Source organism: Erinaceus europaeus, chromosome 20 (genome assembly GCF_950295315.1).
Source record: "Erinaceus europaeus chromosome 20, mEriEur2.1, whole genome shotgun sequence".
In the NCBI taxonomy this organism is placed as follows: domain Eukaryota; kingdom Metazoa; phylum Chordata; class Mammalia; order Eulipotyphla; family Erinaceidae; genus Erinaceus; species Erinaceus europaeus.
In genome coordinates this window covers 35,032,076-35,049,309 of record NC_080181.1, presented here as the reverse complement: position 1 = coordinate 35,049,309, position 17,234 = coordinate 35,032,076, and the positions used below count along the sequence as shown (strand labels likewise).

Genomic DNA, 17,234 nt, shown 5'->3' with positions numbered 1-17,234 from the left:
ACTCATGAAGCTTTTCCCCTATAGGTGGGGACCAGGAACTTGAACCTGAGTCCTTGTGCACCCCACAGCTGTGTGTTTTATCTAGAATGTCTCAGTAACAATTTCAGAAAATTGTTGCTGTTTTCTTCATTTGTCAAGCAAGGGGAGTTAAGATGCTGAACTTGAATTTTAGTTAGCACATTGTAATCCAAGAGTGCACAAGTAGAGTCACAAATCTGTGATTCTTCTTTTTCCCTCCAGGGTTATTGCTATGGCTTGGTGCCTTTGATACAAATCCACTGCTCCTGGAGGCCATCTTTTTCCCATTGTTGCTTTTGTTAATGTTGTTGTTGCTGATGCTGTTGTTAGATAAGGCAGAGAGAAATTGAGAGAGGAGGGTGAGACAGAGAGGGAGAGCCAGGTTGGGAGCTGGGGCCTCAAACTGCTACCTTTAAGCTTGTTCTTCCTCTTCCCACTATGTGAATTTAATCCAGTGTGCTACTGCCCAGCCCCATGTCTGGGATTCTAAAGCCTATTCTCTCCTCTCCTCTCCTCTCCTCTCCTCTCCTCCCCTCCACTCCCCTCTCCTCCCTTCCCCTCCCCTCCCCTCCCCTCCCCTCTCTACCCCTCCCCTCCCCTCCCTACCCCTCCCCTCCCCTCTCCTCTACTCTTCTCTTTCTATTATACTTTGTAGGGCAGAGAGAATTTGAGAGGGCCGAGGGGTTCAAGAGAGAGAAAGAGAGATAGCTGCAGAGCAGCTTCACCACTCCTGAAATATTACCCCTGCAGGTGGGGAGAAGGGGCTCAAACCTACTTGCTGGGCTAGCTTCTAGGGCAGGAGAGAGAGACAACCAGGGACTCATGGCTGAGTGGTATGCAGTTCAGTCTTTATTCATGTGGACTGCAGCACAATCTAAGCTATCTCTAATCACAATCCTGTCCTTATATATCCTGAGGCGGAAGTGTCAGGTCAGAAGAGGATGTACTTAGGGGGTGGGGAGAAGGAATAAACATGCAAAACAGTGAGGATCAAACCAATGCAACAACCATTGCTGGAGAATACTGAGCCCAGTAAGGCTGGCAAACAGATACAGGGCTTCTCGTCATCATTCAGACATTGTCGTGTCTGCAGGGGCCCCAGTTACCCTCAGCACATGACTTCCCCTGTCCCTTCATGCCCCATACTCCCAAGGGTCCACTCTGTTCCTCCTACATGACTTTTGTTTTTAATTCAAATAGGTCAAGAGAGAATATGGGGGTGGGGTGTTGCTCTCTAGCCCTGACTTAAGTCATATTAGACAGTGTCAGCCAACAGCCTCCTTTCTTATCTGTTGGTGGTCTTGTGAGTGAATCTAGGGCAATACAGCTTTGCAATGAAAGGACTTGCAGGCCCCATCACCAGCAGAGAGTCCCTGTTATTGAGTGTCATCTGCTCCTGAGAATCCAGGAAGACACCTGCCATAGGAATAGGTCCTCACCCTCTTAGCTGTCCTTCCTGCTCTTGGCTCAGTCTCCTCCACACTGTCCTGGGGCCTCACATGCCTGGTTTTCTTAGGCCAAACATCTCTTTGTTTGCATGGGATGTTAGAAGGAATGAGATGGGCTTCTAGGTCTCAAGTATTCATACTTTGCCCTCCCATCCAGTTCTACACATCCTGCAATATCTCTATTCTCAGTGTGATTGTGTGTGTGTGTGGGGGGTGATGGAGGGTTTAGGGCCTCCCACAAAAAAGAAGAAGCAAAATTAGTTTCAGGGATTGAGAAAAATGACTTATTTGAAGCATTTATCCTGTGCGCGCGTGTGCACGTGCGCGCGCGCACGCACACACACACACACCGCATCATGTAGTATATTAAGGTTCTGTGGTGGTGGGTAGTGAATCTTGTTTGGGGGCTGTCATCTTTGCCAGCAGACTATTAAGGTACCATCTTGCCTCCACTTGCCCGGAAGTTTCAGGAACTCCTTGAGCTCATCTCTGTAGGCTCTGTGCCCTGTTCTGTTTCAAGTTCATGCTGCAGTCCAACTACCTTCCTCGGGGCTCCTACTATGTCTCTATATGACATTCTCTCTGGTTACAGTGTCCTCGAACTTCTCTGTCTCTTAAATTTTATTAGTGATTTAACATTGATTTACAAAATTGCATGTCAATAGAGGTATAAAGCCACTCCACTCCCACCATCAGGATTCTGAATCTTCCATCGGCCCACTGCAAGCCAGCACATGGGCCAGCCATCATCTCTACAATTGTCTGTCTACCTTTATACACAATTGCCCCCTTTTTCTTCCTGATCCAGTCCTCTCTTCCCCTCCAAGCCACTATGATAACATTATTACCTCCATATGACCCTCTCCTTTTCACCTCACTCTCTGGGTGCTGATGGAGCTGGAGATCAGAGCCCTCTCATCCTCTTCCTCCTTGCACTTCTCCCCAACTGGGAGTACGGAACAAAGTTGTTTTTGAGCTGCAGAAGGTAGGAGTTCTGGCTTCTGTAATCGCTTCTCCGCTTGTCCTCATGCTTTTCCATTAACTTCTGCATTCTTGGCCTGTTCCCTCAATTCCTCCCCTTATCTCTCTCCTTCTGAAAATCTGGTGTGTTCTAAGTGCATTTATACCCCCCATGTGCTGTATTTAAGCTTTCCTAAACACTTCTGCCAGAAGATACCTCTCGTTCTTCTGTGTTTATTTCTTAATTATTGTTCTTTTTCTTTTTTCCTTTTTTAAATATTTATTTTATTTTTGTATTCCCTTTTGTTGCACTTGTTGTTTTATTGTTGTAGTTACTATTGTTGTCATTGTTGTTCGATAGGGCAGAGAGAAATGGAGGGAGGAGGGAAAGACAGAAAGGAAGACAGGAGGAGAGAAAGAGAGGCATCTGCAGACCTGCTTCACTGCTTATGAAGCACCTCCCCTGCAGGTGGGGAGCCAGGGGCTTGAACTGGGATCATTCCACCAGTCCTTGTGCTTTGCGCCACCTGCGCTTAACCTGCTGTGCTACTACGCCCCCTTTTTTTTAAACAGAGTACTGCTCAGCACTTGCTTGTGGTATTGCTGCTGGAAAATGAACCTGGAAATTTGTGTCTTTTATGAATGGCTACGACGCTATTTCTCCAGCTCTTTTCTGTGCTACAATAGGTTATGTGTTATTGAAGGAGATATATTACCTTCTCCTTTCATTCATCCTATTTAAGAGTTTACTTCACCGGAATGTATGTCCTGGGGGCTGAACAGTGGTGTACCTAGTTCAACCCACATAGTACTAAGCAAAAAAATTTACACAGGGACCCAGGTCAAAGCCCCCCCCCCACTGCAAGGGGTAAAGCAGGACTATAGGTGTCTATATTTCTCTCCCTCTCTATCCCCCATTTTCTCTCTATTGTCGCCAATAAAATGGAAAAAATAATGGCCACCAGGAGCAGTGCCTTAGCTTTAACCCTGGAGGTAAAATAATTAATAATAATAATAATCAGAAAAATAATGGAAGTCCTCCAAGAGCACACCTGAGACATATTTCTCTCAGCTTAGAGTAAGCTTTGTAGGCTGGGATTTTCTTGTATTTGACTTATTTCAAATACAGAACATTTAAGTTTGGTTAACAAAAATGGTGTGTGTGAGAGAGAGAGAGAGAGAGAGAGTGAGACAGAGAGAGACAGAGAAGTTTTGATGATGATCTGATCAATGGATTTACTTGCTTCTTTCAAATGCAAGTCTTTATTATTCTAACTTAGAAAATAAGTCCATTTACCATTAGGCAAAGCACAGTATTTCTGTCTTCTGTCCCTCTCGACCTAGAGTAGTCCTTGTGCTCTGGGCACCAAGACTGAATTGTAATTTATTTATTTCTCATTTTTGGTTGGGGAAAAAAACCCAAGTATACGTGTATGTTGGAGAAAAACATTAGAGAAAGTTGGATAATTGTGTGAATCGATTTCCGTATCCCTTCAAATATCATCACTTATCTTTCTAGTTAGCTGAATAAGGATATCTATTCAGAAGCAGAACAGTGTATGGCAAACAGAAGCCAAATACTGGACAGAGGGCTTGTGTCCTCTGTTTGATATAAAGATGGCCACACAAGGCAAGCTGTTGATGAGAGTTGAAGAGATCAGAAGAACTCCAGGAGATTCACACATAGTTAACAGTGAGAGTGCACTCTGTGGAGAACTCTCATTTCTCTTAGGAATCCCCACTGGAGGGCATGATATGAAGACCTTAGGCAAAACCATCCTTGATGCTGGGTTGTGATGTGCAGATTGGTCTACAGGAAGACTAAAGTGTCAAGGTACCAAAGAGAGAGGGAAGGAGAGCAGAGAGAAGGAGAGAGAATCTCTAATACTATCAAGGTCCAGGTCTTACAGGGATTGTAATTCACATCTTTCATGAAAGGAGAAATACCACCCTTGTACAAGGAAATCTGTCATTTAAATATTGATCTTGGGAAGCAATTACAGAAGCCTGACCTTTCACCTTCTGCACCCCATAATGACCCTGGGTCCATACTCCCAGAGGGATAAAGAATAAGAAAGCTATCAGGGGAGGGGATGGGATATGGAACTCTGGTGGTGGGAAATGTGTGGAGTTGTACCTCTCTTATCCTATGGCTTTTGTCAGTGTTTCCTTTTTATAAATAAAAATTTAAAAAAATGTATTGATCTTGCTGACATAGTAATCCTAGGATGAGAAAATGTCCTATGAAAATGCTTGGAAGTACAGAAGAAAAATCTTTCTAAAAATTTTCACAGGGGGTCAGGGGGTGGTGCACCTGGTTAAACACACACACTACAATGAGCAAGGACCCGGGTTCAAGGCCTGGTCCCCACCTGCAGGAGGAAAATTTTCACTAGTGGTGATGCAGGGCTACAGGTATCTATGTGTCTCTTTCCCCCCTCTATCTCTTCCTCCCCTCTCAATTTCTATCTCTATCCAATAATCAATCAATAATTTTTTAAACTTATAAATTTGGGGGGATTGGGCTATAGCACAGTGGGTTAAGTGCACATGGTATTAAGAGCAAGGACCAGTGTAAGGATCCCGGTTCTAGTCCCCAGATCCCCACCTGCAGGGGGGGTCACCTCACAAGCAGTGAAGCAGGTCTGCAGGTGTCTATGTTTCTCTCCCCCTCTCTGTCTTCCCCTCCTCCATTTCTCCTGTCCTCTCCAACAACAACAGCAATAACAACAACAATAAACAACAAGGTCAACAAAAAGGGAAAAAATAGCCTTCAGGAGCAGTGGATTCATAGTGCAGGCACTGAACCCCAGCAATAACCCTGGAGGCAAAAGAAAAAGTCCTAAATTTTTTGCCCACTGTAACCTCAGTGCATGTAACCTCAAAGACCTCATGAAACAATTAATTGGAAATGATCTAAGTGAGAGTCCAACGGAAATGGCTAGTAAAGTATAGTGCCTACTGTCTTGAAGCTGTCAAGTGGTTAGGTACAATACTTCTGAATAATTTCAAACAACAAATACCTATACTACAATGGTCAGTGGTGGGGTGTTAAGTCCTATTGATTGTAAAATTCAACCCCTGACAGAAAAGGTTCAAAGAATATATTGAGTATAGAAATCTGCCTCACTTGAAGTCAGCAGATAAATTATGTTGTGCATTGGCATCTTCTACAGCTGTGAGAATAAATCACCTTTGGCCAAGTCCAGTATGCATATCAAGATATAAAATGCATGGGATGGTGGTCCAGGAGGTGAAGCAGTAGGTTTAGCATTGGATTCTTGAGCATGAGGTCTTGAGTTCGAACCCTGGCTGTACATGTAGCAGAGTGATGTCTGGTTATTGGTCTCTTTCTGTGCCTTTCATTAACAGATAAATAAAATCTTAAAAAATGCATAGGATACGCAGGTGGCGCAAAACACAAGGACCGGCATAAGGATCCCTGTTCGAACCCCGGCTCCCCACCTGCAGGAGAGTCGCTTCACAAGCGGTGAAGCAGATCTGCAGGTGTCTGTCTTTCTCTCCTCCTCTCTGTCTTCCCCTCCCTCGTTCCATTTCTCTCTGTCCTATCCAACAACGACAACAATAATAACTACAACAATAAAACAACAAGGGCAACAAAAGGGAATAAATAAATTTAAAAAAATAAAAAATAAAAAAATGCATAGGATGTAATTTTAATTGATATGAAATTTAAAATCCAGACCAAACTAGTAGAGAAAAACAATGTTTGGTGATGCATAGTCAAGTGATAAAATGATCGAAAGGAAAGGAAATAATTAGTACAGAATTCAAGTCGACTGTGACAACTGTCAGAAGGTTAGGAAGTGTGGTGGCTGGCCAAAGACATGACTGTTTCTGAGGGGTGATAATGTTATATTTTGTGGTCTATATGATATCCAGTGAGACGACTACTACCACTTCTTCTTCTTCTCTTCCTTCTCCTCTTCCTCCTCCTTTCCCTCTCATCCCCCCACTTCCTCCTTCTTCTTTTTGCCTACAGGGTTATCTCTGGGGCTCCGTGCTTCAAATCCACTGCTTGGTGTCTATAAATCCACTGCTCTTGGCAGCCATATTTTCCATTTCATCGGACAGGACAGAGAGAAATTGAGAGGGGAGGGTAAGATAAAGAAGGGAGAGAAAGATAGATACCTGCAGACCTGCTTTGCCATTTATGGAGCATGTTGGATCCTTGTTCAGATCCTTGCATTTAGTACTTAATTTATGTGCTTAACCCAGTGCACCACCATCTGCCTGTCTCCCCCCACACCTAGTGAGATTGTTCTACTGTATTCTTTAGCAAACTACGAAACCTATATGTATATGTGTTATATTTCACAGTAAAGATATGAAAATATACCTGGAAGAAGATAGGCTAGCTTATCAAAGTGATTGACAGTGAAATTAGAATTGATTTTGTTTTTCCTAATATTTTACTGTCCTGAATCTTTGCCTAAGTGCTTCTATAGACTGGGACAAAGTAGTCATTTAAGGCACAGAGTTATGGAATATCATTTATTTACCGCTAAAATACATAATATATTATACTATACTATACTATGAACGATATAATATTGAAGGATAGAGGAGAAATTTCTGGAGAATTTTTTTCACTAATGGTGAGATAAGGGTTGCTAGAATACTGGGAGAGTAGATGAGCTGAGATTTCTGTAGGAAGCTCATTTTCCATATATCCAAGTCTGCACAGATAATCTCTACTAGTGCCTGAGATGAAGGTGTCTTAAATCCATTTTTGTGATAGAAAATTCACAGGTGAAGACTGGATTCAAATTCGACTAAGTCCTGCAAATTGGGGGGAAATATAAATATTTGTCACTGGAATGTTAGAATAAAGGAATAAAAAGAGCATCGCCATATAATGACTATAGAGTGGCAAAGACTATAGACACATTCATCTTGAGTATCTGAGAGATCTCTGGACACTGGGCTGTGTGGCCCCGAACAGGGAGGCCTTGGTGTCATTCTGCAGTTATGCCTTTTGGCTGATGTTACTATCACTGAATTAGACTCCAGTGGTGGTTTAACGTGGTGGGGGAAAAAATTCATATTTTCAGTGTCTAGATTCACTTCAATTCCTGATGAAATGGATTGCCCAAAGATTTTCTCTAAGAAATAAGAGGAATTTATGATTAGAAATAGCCAAATATGAAGAAACTCCTATAATATGGATCCAAGTCCTGAATCTCAAGTCTCTAGTCTGCTATCAGGTCTCCAGCTGTGAGCTGTGACCAAAACTTGCATGGCCCAGGAAAAAGCTAGAAATCAAATCTGTCATTTAACAAATTGGTTTCTACCCACTTTCTTATTGGACCTTCAGGCAGTCCCAAGGCTTATTACATGTTCTGTTGACCCAGCTTAGAGAAGGGACAGAAACAGAGCTGGAGTAACTACCCAGAACTAACAAGCTGATACAGGTGACCCGGGAGTTCATACCAGAAAGGCTGTGTGAGTGTGTGTACTTTTCCCCCCCCATGATGCTGCTGTTTTTCAGGGTGAGCTTGAGGAGGAGCTGTGATTTTTAAAGCAAGTTGTGACTCCACCAGGGTGTTCTGGATTCTTATTATTTCCTTTACCCGGTTTCAGAGGTGAAATAATGACCCAGCATTTCTCTGGCTGGGCACAGTAGGAGGAAGAGCACTGTGCCTGGAACTGTGTCTGCTCCATCCTATGGCCCAATCCACCGAGGCCAGGCCAAGCCAGGAGGAGAAGAGGAGTCAGCAGCAGTGCCGCTGTTTAAATCATGGAGCCAAAGACTTGCAGACATGGGTCAGAGCTCTGCACCCCTCAGCGATGAGGCTGAGAGGAGACCCTTGAGTAGCCAACTCCAAATCAGCCCCAGCTCCCCGTGCCTGTGAATAGACTGTCTGCCTCTGCAGAGGACTGAATTGGAAGCGGGGACATCAATCATCTGTCAGATTTAATATAAGACTGAAGCTTTTACCACCATATTCAAGCATAACAATGAGAACTCATGACTTTGTTTGCTACCTCATTTTCTAATCATTATTTTGCTTTAAAATTACTGTACACTATATTCTAGGCTTAAGAAGCTAGAAGGAGGGAGGTGTGTGTGTATGTGTGTGTACATGTTCATTTTCTAGGGTAAATTTGTACTTTTTAAAATTTATTTAATAAATTTTCTTTTTATATTTTTTTAGTTTACTATTGGATAGGAACAGAGAAATTGACAGAGGTGGGGAAATATATATATATATGGAGAGAGAGAGAGAGACAGAGACAGAGAGAGAGATACCAGCAACACTGCTTCACCACTTGTAAAGTTTTCCCCCTGCAGGTGGAGATAGAATTGAACCTGGGTCCTTGCACACTGTAATATGAGTGCTTAACCAGGTACACCACTGACTGGTCCCTTAAAATTTTAGTAATTATTTATTTATTGCCTCCAGGGTTACCGCTACGTTTCAGTACTGGCACTATAAATCCACTGCTCCTGGTGGCAATTTTTTTTCATTTTATTGGAAAAAATTGATAGGACAGAGGGAAATTGAGGGAAGAAGGGGAAGTAATGAGGGGGAGATAACGAGAGCACGTGCAGACCTTTTTCACCACCTGTGAAACTTCCCTCCTGGCTCAAACCCAGATCTTTGGGTGGGTCATTGCACTTAGTACTGTGGGTACTTAACCCAGTACACCACCGCCTGGCCACGCTTAAATTTGTCCTTTGTAAATCAAGTCACGCAGAAAATGTGCACCTTTAGTAGAAATACGATTCTGGGATGGCGAGGCTCTGCTTCTGGAAATCTGTGCTGATGAACCCCATGAGCCTGCAGATGATCAGATAGGCGGTGACAGAGGTGCTGAAGGGGCTGACCGCATCCTTCTTTCCCTGCAGAAGCAGACTGATTTGTTCCATGAGGTCCTCCTCTGCCATGTGGAGTGGGAAGATGGGGTGGCGCAGGGCATAGTTGTCATACAGAGGCACCTTGGGAGCCAGCCCATCCCCACAGGCCCTGACAGATTCCGCGATGTGAGCAGAGGCCTAGAGGGACAGTACAGTCCCTTGCTCCTCCTGCTCAGGAGTCACACACAGATAGTCACGCCAGTTGTTTTCTGGATCACTGAGGGTGGAGGTAGTGATAGCATTCTTCCTCTGGTCTATGGCCACCAAGATGCCCTGGTATCGGCGGCGGCTGGTGACAGATCGGAAAGTGGTCCAGGCAGCGAAGTCACCCCCAGCAAGGACATCTGTGAAGGTGAAAGTGATTTTGGTAATGGACAGAGAGAGGTGTTGGTAATGGACAGAGAGGGGCTGGGCACTGAGCAGAGGATGGAAGGAGACTAGTGTAGGGGTCCAGGGAACACCCCCACTTACTTAGCTAACCATTGTGGAGAAAGCTCCCCCATCTTTTTTTTCTCTTTTCTTCTTTTTTGCCCCTAGTCACTGGGGCTCACTGCCAGCACTACAACACCACTTCTGGAGGACTATTATTATTATTATTATTATTATTATTATTATTATTATTTTTTATTCAATAGAATAGAGAGAAGTTGAGAGGGGAAGGTAGATGGAGAGAGGGAAAGAAAGAAAGCCACCTGCAGACCTGCTTCGAGGCTTGTGAAGTGACACCCCTGTGGTTGGGGACAGGGGGACTTGAACTGGTGATCATGCTTGGGTCTTTGCACTTTGTACTATATGTGCTTAACCCAGTGCCTGACCGCCATGCCCCCAATTCTTAAATGCACGCTGTTTGTTGATGCTAGAGTTTATGGTCCCCCTGTGACCAATCAAAGGAGACCTTGTATCCAGGGGGAGATAGACTGGAACAAGCTGACATAGAGAGTCCTAACCTTTCTTCATTCATTTGAGCACGATTTGCTTATAGTTCTTTCTAGCTGTCAACTGGGGTACAAATTTTAACAAGGAACATTTTTGGATTGGGCTGCTTATAGAATAAGAATCATCAGGGGCCAGGCAGTTACATGCACATGGAAGCACTCTGGAGATACAGACAAGGAGCCACTGTCTGCACAATTGAGAAAATTAAAATGTAGGACAGAAAAGATAGCATAATGGCTATGCAAAAAGACTGTCATGCCTTAGGCTCTGAGTTCCTAGGTTCGGTTTTCAACACCACCATAAGCCAGAGCTGAGCAGTGCTCTGTTTAAAAAAAAAGGGGGGGGGAAGATGACAATACTAGTTTTTTTTTTTTTTTCTGAGCCTGAAATCTGATATGCAGGGGGGTCCAAGTTTTATTTGGGGAGTTGATATCATGGCTGGAAAAAGGACCAGAAAGCTGGATCAGGATAGAGAGTCGCTCTCAAATATGGGAAAAGTGTATAAATATTGTTGACTGTAAACCCCATTGATTTGTTCTGACCTAATCTGATCTGGGGCCCATATTCAGCTTAGGAGCCTATGTGACCTCTGCATCCCTGTAGATCTGAGCTCACATTCTGTGGTCATGAGTAGGAATGTTCCAAGCTGCCCCAATTTCAGAACCCATATTCCTCAGATGGAAGATAGAGTATGTTGTCCAGCCTCCCTTCGGAGGATGATAAAGAATAGAAAAGCTATCAGGGGAAGGGGATGGGATACAGAGTTCTCGTAGCGGGAATTGTGTGGAGTTGTACCCCTCTTATCCTGTGGTTTTTGTCAGTGTTTCCTTTTAATGAATGAAAACAAAGGTGGGGTGCTTGGTGTTGTCCCACCTGGTTGAACACATATATTACAGTGCACAAAACCCAGGTTTGGGCCCCTGGTCCCCACCTGCGTGTGGACAGCTTGTGAGTTGTGAAGCAGTGCTGCAGATGTCTCTCCAACTCCCCCTTTCCTCTCGATTTCTGACTGTTTCCATCCAGTAAATAAAAAAATGAAAAAATATTTTAAAAAGAAAAAATGAGAACTTGGCTGCGAAGGTAGGTCATCTGGTGTCATACAAAGGAGCCGGGTTTGAGCCTGACCTCCACCATTGCTGAAGCAGGGTCTTTTGGGGGGCTGGTGGCACACCCAGTTAAGTACACATATTGCCTAAAACATGGATTGGTTTCAAGCCCTTGCTCCCCACCTGCAGCGTATCCCCTTCAAAAGTGATGAATCAGGTATACAGGTATCTATCTTTAATTCCTGCTCTCTATCTCCCTGTCCTCTCTCAATTTCTCTCTGTCCTATCTAATAAAAATTATAAAAAAGAATAAAAACAGAAAGAAAGCGAAACAAAGTACGAAAAATTGCTGCCAGGAGCAGTGGATTTGTAGACCTGGAACTGAGCATTAGCTGTAACGCATGGTGGCAATAAATTAAAAGAAGGAGAAAGAGGAAAAGGATGAGAAGGAAGAGAAGGGGAAGGAGAAAGAGAAGGAGAGAAGAGGAGGAGGAGGAGAAGAAGAGGAAAAGGAAGAGAAAGAAGAAGAAGGAGGAGGAGGAGGAGGAGGAGAAGGAGAAGGAGAAGGAGAAGAAGAAGAAGAAGAAGAAGAAGAAGAAGAAGAAGAAGAAGAAGAAGAAGAAGAAGAAGAAGAAGAAGAAGAAGAAGAAGAAGAATCTCTTATCCTCTGACTCTGTCTGAAAGAAATCAGCCCAGTGCTCAACCCCTTGTGATGACTACTAACTCATCAAACCCCGTCTTCTAAAAGCAAGATGGGTTTGATTTCAGGCTATTGAGGTTTCTCAGAGCTCGACTGAGGATGGGTATTGGGGTCCCTGCCTGTGCCACTCCCTCTGTGACCTGCACATGGCTTTCAGTGTCATGAGTCTGTTGTCAGGAGGGTGGTCATGGGCCCAGAGGAGACACTTGCTAGAATGGTGGGCTCAGTCCTCCCATATGGGTTCCTGATAGGGGCCCAGGACCGAGCATGAGCTGACCTGGGTGTCTTCAGACATCAGATCCAGACTGAAGGACTTCTTGAGAGTGGAAGCTGAGGTGGAATCATCTGGTCCCATTGGCAAGTGCCCTGCCTCATTTCCCTGTGAGTGTCCTTTCCCTACAAGGGAAGAACCTGCATGTTAGTGGAGGTTGACCTGATGGTTCTTGATGAGCCTGTGAGCCGGTGACTGTACCAGCACATGTGGCGCATGTCCCCTGGGCTTCTGGAGAGAGACACCTTCCTCTCATGAGTGAGCAGAGCATCTCTGCTGTCTATGGGAGACCCAGACGCTAGCAGGTGTCCAAGCTGAAGCATTTAACAGGAGAACGTGTTTCTTTTTCTTTTACTTTTTTTTTTAACAGGTTTCTTTTCTTGGAACAAATTACAGATTGGGGATTTGTGCTAAGATTCTGTATTTAAGGCCTGTGTGTTTTAGCCTTGGTACCAATGAGTTCTGTGAATTATTTAGCACCTCAGAGCCTGACATTGTCCTGCTAAGCTCTACCATCATCCAGATGCATCCAGGATCCAAGTACATGGACACAGAAACACCAGTGGCTTCCTTTTCTCTCGTTTCTTTTCTTTTTCTCCCCATCCTTCAATAATTAGCGGAGGCATGTTAGAAAATGCTGTGTTCCCTGTCCTCATAGGCCATGCTGGTTTAATGAACATTGTTTTCATTTCTTTATGCTAGTTCTTTTTTTATATATAATTTATATTTTCTCTTTTTTTGCCCTTGTTGTTTTTCATTGTTATTGTAGTTATTATTGTTGTTGTTGATGTCATTGTTAGGTCAGACAGAGAGAAATGGAGAGAGGAGGGGAAGACAGAGATGGGGAGAGAATGTTATGACACCTGCAGACCTGCTTCACCGCCTGTGAAGCAAAGCCCCTGCTGGTGGGGAACCAGGCTCAAACTGGGATCCTTATGCCAGTTTCTGTGCTTTGCGCCACATGTGGTTAACTCACTGCACTACCGCCTGACTCCTTGCTTCTGCTAGTTCTAAGGCTAAGCTACTCAGGAACAGTGGGCAACTTGCTCTCTGCCTTCCCTCCCACTTCTCCTCCTAGGAGTCCACTCAGGTAGCCTCTTCAAAGGAAGAGTGCGGGAGCTTGAAAATTCAGAAGCAAAGTGCAAAACAAAAGTTGACATAGTAAAATAATAATAATAATAATAGTGATGATGATGATGATAATGCCACAATTCAAGTCTCTCTCCCTATGGAATTCTCAAAGACCATGTGCTTTTGTTTTACTCATTATTTTGTTTCTTTACTGGGGGATTAATGGTTTACAGTCCATAGTAAAATATAATAGTTTGTACATGAAAACTCATTTTTTAATTTATTTTATTATTTTTTATTCCCTTTTGTTGCCCTTACTGTTTTATTGTTGCAGTTATTATTGATGTGGTTGTTGGATAGGACAGAGAGAAATCGAAAGGAGGGGAAGACAGAGAGGGAGAGAGAAAGTCAGACACCTGCAGACCAGCTTCACCGCCTGGAAGGGATGCCCCTACAGGTAGGGAGCCAGAGGCTTGAACCGGGATCCTTACAACAGTCCTTGCGCTTTGCGCCGCGTGCACTTAACCTGCTGTGCTACCGCCTGACTCCCGAATAACTCATTTTTTAACAATAAAAGTTCCCTTTCTTGCATTTCCCTTTTTCTCTGACCTTGACATATGTCAAAATAAAAACAATCATGCCTTTTAATTCACAAGAGACTTCACTGAGAACAATGAAGTGTATAGCCACTTCATGCGGGATAGAGTGGAGTTAATCTCTTTCAGAATTTTGAGCACCTTAACAAATACAATGGAAATGCCTTCTGACCTAGCAATACCACTCCGTGGCATATGTCCACAGAATGTGGAAACACTAATTCAAGAGGCACCCTATGTTTACAGTGGTCAAGTGTGAACACTGCCTCTGGGTCCATGAACAGATGACTGGAATACACACTAGAGAGGGAGTCACACTCTGCAGTTAGAAAAGATGAGACTAGGAATAAAGAATAGGAAAGCTTACAATGGAGGAGATGGGAAATGGAACGTTGGTGGTGGGAATTGTGTGGAATTGTACCCCTCTTATCCTACAGTCTTGTTCATCATTATTAAATCATCAATTAAAAAATAATATAAAGGAAGAAAAGATGAGACTATACTGTTTGGGGCTAAGTGGATAAAATCAAATGTGATTATATGATAATTAGAGATGAAATGCACTTCAGGGTGGGTTTGCTCATAGGTGTGTGGACTATGTGAAAGCTTAGTAGAGCTTAGGGAAGCTCTCCCATCCTTGGATGGAGGACTGGAAAGACACCCCATTTTTTAGCCCCTCTCCTCATAGAGATGAGCAAAGAGGAAAAAGTCTCCCAGACTCAGTTTCTCCTTGTTAGTCTCTCAAGCTCACAGAAAGCCTACAAGTCTCTCAAAATTAGTTCTCCCTGCTAGCAGCAGGCCGCATTCCTGGTTCATTCAAAGTTCATGACAGTCACTCAAAGTTCACACATCCATTTCACCTTTTGATCACAAAGGAGAACACACTCTATCATACACCTCAAACACCAGAGAAACCCCCAAAACTCCTCTTTCCTTATGCCTTTTGATATCTATGATTTACATCAAGTTTTGTTTTTCTTTCTCTATCTCACCTTACCGGTTAACCCCTATGCTTCTCTCAAATGCCTTTGGATAATTAATTTGCCGGCATCATGGAGACTAATTATCTTGACCTTTATGTATCACATCAATTCTTGTCATACCAGCCCCCTACCATGTGGGCAAACTGACCTTTAAGAAACCTGTAATTTCTGACGTATTTGAAAAATGTTCTTTGCTTAACTTTCTACATATAGCCAAACCCATCTTCCAATAAATGAGTGTTTGTACCAAAATACTCCCTGAGTCTTCCTTTCTGAATCACTGAGCCCTTGAGCTGGTGAGGGAAGATGAGTGACTTACCTCCTGGCTGGTGCCACCCCACGTAAGCCCCAGCATATGTGGAGTGACTAAAGCGAATGAACTGACGAGAGGCACAGTCATCAAACTGTCTCATAGACTCTGTGGAGGTTACCAGAGGGGTGGGCACAAAAACTCTTGTGGTTTTTGTGCATTTAGAATTAATACATTTTTTAAAGAATTTTTTATTTTATTTTATTATTATTGGATAGAGGCAGAGTGAAATTGAGAGGGAATGGTGAGATAGAGAAAGAGAGAGAGACAGAGAGATGTCTGAATCCCTGCTTCACCACTTGTGAAGTTTTCCTCCTGCAGACGGCGACCAGGGTCTCCAACCTGGATCCTTGTACACTGTGGTGTGTGTGTTTAACCAGGTGTGCCACTGCTGGCCCCTGAATTACACATTTGTAGGTGTGAAACAATACCCCCTGAAATGTGGAAGTTTTTAAGCCACTGTTAAAGCACTAGCAAAATAAATTAACTTTAAAGATGCAGTTAGCTGGACTGCTAAGGGACCACCAACCACCGGAGAGGAGAGATTCTTACAATTCCTTAAAGCAGTCAGGTTTGTGAAAGCTCATATCATGCCAGTGAAAGAGCTCACTTAGTACTACCCAGGTTTGGGCCTGACTACCAAAGTATTGAATGAAGATTTTATGGTGTGAATTTTTTCCCTTTGCATCTCTTTTTCTCCTCTCTCTCTCTCTCCTTCTCCTCCTCCTCCTCCTCCTCCTCCTCCTCCTCTCTCTTTCTTTCTTTCTATCCAAACAAAAAAATTAACCTGGAGTGAAGCCCTGGAGACTACCAAACACCCAAAGACACAAAACACTAGTGACTGCTATCATTACCTAAATGAATGAATTTGACTACAATAACATGGAAGAATTTCTGTGATATTTTCCACTTTCTTCTGCTGAATGGGGTCGTATAAAAGCAGAATATTCATTAAAGAAAGCAGGTGATGTGGGCTGGGTGATGGTGCACTTGGTTAAGTGTACATAGTACTAAGCACAAGGACCCAAACAAGGATCCAGGTTTAAGCCCCTGGCTCGCCACCTGCAGGGGGGAGTGGAGACACAGTCTCTCTTTTCCCTTTCCTTCTTATTTTACCTCAGTACTATCAAATAAAGAAAGAACAAAGAAAAGGAAAAATGACCTCCAGAAGCAGTGGACTCTTAGTACTGATACTTAACCCAGCAATAACCCTGGTGGCAAAAAAAAAGAAAAAGAAAGCAGGTGGGTTGGAGAGATAACTCACCTGGGAATGTACCTGCTGTGTTTATCACCCAGTGTCGTATGCTTTACATTGGTTTGTTCTAGCCCTCCCCCACCAAGAGAATTGGATGAGTCCTGTTAATTTCGCGGGCCTGCTTGGCCCCGCCCCAAGGAACCCGGAGAGAGGGTTCCTGAGTTCGAGAGTGCCAGAGTTCCTGAGTTCCTGAGTTAGACAGAGTTCCTGAGTTCCTGAGTTCGAGAGTTTCAGGGTTTCAGAGTAAGAGAGAGTGCCAGAGAGACAGAGTTCCTGGGTTCCTGAGTTCCAGAGTAAGAGACGGTTCCTGAGTTCGAGAGTAAGGGAGAGTGCTTGTGCCGCCGCAAAGAGACAGCGGAGTTCTGTTTGGTGATTAGTTTGTCTTAGTTTATGAATCGTTGTTCCTGAATAAAGAATTACAGCTGCCCTGCCCAGCCGTTGTCTCCGCGTCTCTCTTACCAGCCCGTGAAGCTAGGCCCGCCCGGCAAGAGCCACCGAGAATTTTAACAACAACCCAGATTTGAGTCCCCAGTACCCATTGTACCTGGGGAGAGCCTCAGTGTTATTGTGGTCTCTCATTCTCTTTCAGTGTGTGTGTGTGTGTGTGTGTGTGTGTGTGTGTGTGTGTGATAAAATCGCTGGAGTATTTTGTCTTCAGTTCTGCCTTTGGTAACTCTGTATCCACAGCTCCTGCACTCCAAATGTTCCCCTTTCACTGCCCTTGTTGCTTGGTCACTGTGGTGGTTATTATTGTTGT

At 43.8% G+C, this 17,234-nt stretch overlaps 1 long non-coding RNA gene across 1 annotated transcript in view; it reads right to left on the bottom strand.

The window, feature by feature from the left end:
- Positions 1 to 10,551, bottom strand: part of LOC132534846 (uncharacterized) — a 65,732-nt gene extending 55,181 nt beyond the window's left edge. Inside the window, exon 1 of the long non-coding RNA XR_009546551.1 lies at positions 9,161 to 10,551. This is a non-coding gene — a long non-coding RNA (uncharacterized LOC132534846). The remainder of the gene's footprint in view (positions 1 to 9,160) is intronic.
- Positions 10,552 to 17,234: the final 6,683 nt, after the last annotated feature.